This window comes from Ambystoma mexicanum, chromosome 6p (assembly GCF_040938575.1).
Source record: "Ambystoma mexicanum isolate Mex_15411 chromosome 6p, UKY_AmexF1_1, whole genome shotgun sequence".
Taxonomy (NCBI): domain Eukaryota; kingdom Metazoa; phylum Chordata; class Amphibia; order Caudata; family Ambystomatidae; genus Ambystoma; species Ambystoma mexicanum.
The window spans coordinates 1001758235-1001764234 of record NC_090935.1 but is presented as its reverse complement, the minus strand read 5'-3'; positions in this window follow the sequence as shown (position 1 = coordinate 1001764234).

Sequence of the window (6000 nt, the reverse complement as noted above, 5' to 3'; positions counted from 1 at the left end):
GGTGAAATGGGCTGGTGTTACCTGCGCTCCTACTGTACCCGTCGCAGGGATCTCTACTTTTGGTACAAACGTGGGCGGAACCCCTCTCATTGGAAATGCCCCACTCACGATCCCTCCCCCTTCTCTTAGGTTCAATAGTATTCCTAAATCCAGTGATAGGACCGTTTCTCCTGTACTTCGCTCGAATGCTCTCTTGTATACCGCTAGTATCTCAGGTGGGCTGGCCTTATTATTTTTTATATCCTTCTCCATCAAATGTTCAGCCATCGATTGCAGTGCCTTTCTTTTCATTGGCATGAAATATTCGTCAAATATGTCATGTGTAACCATTGTTGGGATACTAGGATTCGACACCCACTTTATCGCTTCTCGTATACACACTTTCAGCTTGTCGCCCCTCTGTACAGATGACATTGAATGTCTCCGCTGTATGTATGATTCTACCGTCCCTCTCCCCTCTCTTCTAATATCCCAACCCCTGTATCCAGGTGCAGCAAACATTTCGGAATATTCATTATCCAACTCATTTTTAAGATCAAAAAGTCCATTCACATGTTCCTTTACTTCTTCATCTTTTATTCTACAACATGCTAATTGGTTCAAATCTAACAATCGCTGTGGCGGTAAATTCCCAAGTATCTTTTTCCATTCTTCCACCAAAATTTCCCCCATGCATTCCAACACTACCTGTCTCTCGTTGCTTCTTCGTTACCCATACAATGAGGCCAATGCTGCCGTCCCATCGTTTCCGTCTATGTACATTTCTGCCTCTTGCCGTAATTCAATCTTTCTTTCTTTGCTGATCGCGTTTCGAGTTACCCGTCCAAATCCTGTTCCTTCAGCCCCACCTCTCGCCTCCCCGGTCTCAATTTCGACTTCGGGAGGGGCGGATGGTGCTGAATCTGTCTCTGGAGCGGGAGGTGTGGATGGGACAAGTGACACAGGTGGCATCTGTGAAGGGCGTTCCTGGGTGCTGGGAAATTGCGTGTCTGCGGTCTGCGCTTGTGGGAGAGCTCGAGCTGTGGGTGGGGCTTGAGTTAATGCTTGCGTGAGGGGAAGGGCTTGGGCTACGGGAGGGGGTACGAGAGCTACTGGTTGGGCCTGCGCAGTCACTACTGGCGTGTTTGGTTTCGATTCTGGTTTTGGGCCTCGACCCGTATTAGTTAACAAATGTTCCATTAATTCATCTGCTATGTGTAGTTCCCGCTGCGGGTATACTCTATGTTCATTTGGTCACGTCTCCCTTCCGGTCTTAGACTTGCCATCTACTCCTCCTCCTCCTTTTCTTCTGCTACCTCAAGCTTCGTTTGTGCCTACGCGCATGCTTCTCTCTACTTCTAGGTCGGAGCATTGCTTCCCTCCTCCAATCTTTGACAGTCTCAAAAGCTGCGGGTCGCGCTTTTTTCCTAATCAGCACCCTTTCTAGGTTATCTATCCTCGCAATCTCAAAGCTACCATTAATCGGCCACTGATGGTCGGGTTGCTTTCTAGTTTGCCTATGCCAAATTTCACAAAATATTATCGCACCCACACCATATTTTGCATACATGTCATAAGCCGGCGTTCCCCCAGGCGGTGCACTTTCGCCATATTCCAAGGACTGTCTACCGCAGCTGAAAAGCCCTGCTAAAGTGGACAGTACTCCAGGCATGTTTCTTTAACCTTCCCCTTTGGTTAGCTAACCTTTACCTGGACGTTTGAATTTGCAAAATCAACACTCTACCAAAAATCAGGTTTTTATTTGAATCGGGGAATGACTCACCTGATAAAACAAGTCGCCTGTCCTAACGCAACCTCTCCCAACGTCGTGTCTGCGCTTCTCTGGCTTCTGCCTCGTCTCGGGACCCTCGCCTCCTTTGCCTTCTGGCCCGGTACGTCGATCAGGGATCAGATGTGTGCAGATCTGCGGAAGGAATCTCTCCTCACTTCTACAGGGCGCCCCGTACACCTCTTGATCCCGGGTCGATCGTCCCGTCCTCGCCGTTCTTCCGCCTTTACTCTGTTACAACGTATACGATGGGGCAAGTGGGGGAGGGTCCTTATTCGGGCGCCATCTTGAAAGGGGCCCCTAGGGGTCCCTTGTGATATGGAAATAAGGCAATAACCATACACGAAAAGATGCGCCAGACACAAGGTTCAAATTCCCAATGCTAGGGTTTATTGCAAGCAAAACTAGTCCCAATTGGCCAATTCTGGTCTCACGCCCCGCGACGTGAGTTTCCTAGACCTCAAGGGACGCAAGAGAGCGAATTACGTACATCAGTTACATATATACAAAATGCATATCATACAATCAGCTATGTCATGTTTAACACCCTCCTTTATTAAGTTTCTTTGAACTCGGGATGGCGATGGACATTTCTGACGGGTATGACAATTATGACACTTTCCATGTCTATTCTAGTAACAATGTGCAATTTAGAAAGTGCTGAGGCATCTTCTAGTTGTTGAACAGAACATGGTGGTTCTGTTCTTGGAAGCAAGCTGCACACGGGGGAAGAGCCACATTCCATGCTTTGCTATCTATGAGGTACTATTCGTGTCCTGGGAGCCGACACGCTCTAAAGGGTTTTGCGAAGGGGGGCCGTAGGAAGAGCATAATTCAAGCCTTTAGCTGTTTTATTCTAACATATTCTACCATCGTACGAGACTGGCTGGCAGCTGTGAAGTGATTAAATGCCCTGCAGCTATCCCCCAAGGCTACATAGAGGGAGCATGGGCATTCCTTTCTGGGCTACTCATGAGGAGTTTTCAACAAACTCCTCAGTCCCGCGACCTTGCCCTTTCATATTCAGACAACAATGTTAACAGTTGAGCAGAGTAAGCAGAATCCGCAAGAATTGCAAGCTGCAAAGCAGTTTTAGACAGAAAGCAATGAGCAATGGTTAACAAGCAAAATGGCGATTCTGCTACGTTTAAAATGGCCGCTTGTTGGTCATACATAACAGTCTATATTTCTATAATTCGGTGCATAAGACGGTTGGCCTACGGCCATCAAGTTACGTCTGTCATTCAAATGAAGGGTATTCACTTTTCCATATTGACACAAGGTGGAACATAAGGAGCAGAACTTCCGGAGTGAAGGCGAACCTACTGGAGCAGAGAGACCGACAGAGGGACGAGAGCAGAGGGTAGAGAAACCCAGGAGATCCCTACAGGAGGTTGTTGCCTCAGAAGAGCTGTGAAAGATGCGCGTAGAAGGCCAAATCCCAGACAAGAAGACTGCACTGTGTTTCGAGGACACCAGCGACCCTACCGGGTGAATGACAGAGTTGGGGAGCTGAGGCAAAGCCTGTGGTACTAACCTTAACTCGTGAATAAAAACCGCAAAGAAAAGAAAGGAATGCACACAGCCGGTGAGTTGGCGAGTGACATGAAAGACCGGTGTGTATTAAGCAAAGACTAAAGTTGCACCAGAATATCTCACAATTGGTGGCTGCATGCATCTGGATGAGACGCAAAGCAAGGCAGACTTGTGGTGAACTTTAAATTACCGAAAACCATGAAGCCAGTGATACAGAGTAACAGAGTGGTCCGGCGAAAAGAAGTAGCCCACTCGAGAAAAAAAAATAATGCAGCAAAGTGAACAAACTCTGAAATGTACAATGGTCAAGATTAACCCCGGCAAAAGGGGAAGCTAAAAGGTGATTGAGATAAAGATTTCTATGAACATTTGTGCTTATGGTGCTGAACTACGAAGGCCAAGAGACACTGGGGCAAATAACACAAGAGTGTGAGCTGAAGTGTAAGTCAAAGTGGTCCTGCCGATGTTTATGAAAAATCCTCACATATTCAAAACTCTTCGACATCAGTGAAAGGTTCGAGCCCGGATGAGGGAGACCTGGAACATGAAATAAGTTAAGGGAAGGGAACCCCTAATGAATGTGAATAAAGCTTGGTGAAGGAACCCCTGCAGGTGCTGTGATTGAGAGGTCAGAGCCCAGCTGAGGGAGACCTTTTGTGAATTGTTAAAGCTTTGAGAGGTCCGAGGTCCGAACCCAAAGGAGACCCGGGTGAACTTTTTTGTTGAACTGTGAAATAACTTTTTGTGATCTGGAATAAGTGACTTTAAGATGGACGGCCAAGCGGGCCTCGATGCACGTTTTGAACTGCCTTGTTTTTGAGAACCTGAGCCAGAGAGTGAATCCTGTTTACGGGGGCTGCCTTACTCCGTGCTGTCCAACGTCCAGAGGAGCGCTGACTCAGCCATCTTGATCCTTTATGTTATAACACTGATTTTCCTTTGCATACATATTCCCCTTTACACACTTTTTGTATAAGTGATAGGGCAGGCATTAGGTTTTGTTAGCATAGGTCATTTTGATTTGACAAAGACTGACTATGACTGTGTTTTCTTTATTACTTGATGGTACAGACTACTCCCATCATAGCTATAGGGCAAAGTAGGAGGTTTCCAAACCCCAAAAATTGAATAAAGGTTTTGAAACTTGTACCTCTTGTGTCAGTGTCATACTTGTGATACCATGCCTCCCTTACATAGCAAAATGCATAAAAAGGAGGTTAAACCCTGGCCATTTTCTCTGCGTAGATCCACCGTGTACCAGAGATGGTGGCGTAGAAAGTTCAGTGTCCCAGTTCGTGTTCTGGGCGCTATTTCCTGTGAGTTTGGGAAATAAAGGTTCTTTTCACCCTTTTGTCCATGGTTGGTTATTGGAGCTGTAACTCCTTGCACAAACTCTCCAGCGTGTCCAGCCGGTCCCGTGATGCAGATCTCTGTGTAGTATCTGAGTGCAGCAGCAGCTCATCGCTCTCTTTTCTGCTGTTGAGCTCTGGCAGGAGGGTCTCTGCAGAGTTGTGGCTTCAGGTTGCATTTTTTCTTCGCTGGTCCGCTTGAGAGACAGTGATGTTTATTCTCTTGCTTGGTCATTGTTGGTGGGGTGGTGAATCAGGCTGGTGGTTTCTGAAAGTGAGAAAATATCTGAACCATGAGACAAGTTTGGAGACAAGGGTCTGCACCAAAATCTGCTGGCAAAAGGCGAAGGGAGATGGGAATTGAGGCCCCCTCCGCTGCCCACCTCAGTGGTAGGACTGGCCTTCCTGGTAGGCCTCTTACCCCCGGCTTGTAGGGGTTCCCATCCACTCTTTTTACTGGCCTTGTCACAATAGCTTCTGACAGATGTGTGGTGGAAATAACGAGGACTGTATAAATCAGTGCATTGATGGAAGCTTAATCTACCAATAATAGTGTGTAAGGTGACAGATTGGTTGCCTTGACCTTAAACCGCACTGGCAGTTCTCATGTACACATTCACGGCATCTCTTCTGCTACCCTTCCACCTCACCTCCTTTTATGCTTATATACTGTGCTATATATACAGAGCTATTACTTAATATTGACAGGAACTTTGATATTGCGCATATGGACTACTTGACGAACACGACTCCATTTTAAGTAATGTTGGCTAGGTCCTGATACCTAAAGGATAATGGTTCCTTAGTAGAAATCTGAAACGGGTTTGGTTTTCTTGATGTAATATGAACAAAAATATGAACATATGAACAAAACATATGAACAAATATAAAGACTTTAGAAATATGCATGTGGTGCTAATGATAAAACATTGACACTGCCAAAAGGCTGAGTGAGCGCTACAAATAAAAATACAAATAGGCAAATATAGATTAAAAAACTCGCCCTCCAGCAATCAGGTTAAAGCCTATAAAAGCAGTTTAGATGTTTCTTGGTAGCCGGTGGCATGAAACATCTGCTCATGCCTTTAGATCTGGTTTTGCAACCGTTCTGCGTGTTTCATGTGATTCTATATTGAATACTGTCAGGGCTTGACTTGAAGACAGTCCCTATAAGAATCCAGTCGGATTTTCAGAATGACAGACAACTATGCAAATCGCTTCCACTGGATTCCAATGTATGTAAATTGTTCTCATGCATATTCATTGAGGCTATCTGGAAAACCCAACTGGATTTTACTATTCAGTGGTTGGTAGTGATCGAGTAAACTGTAAGTAATATCTGAACTT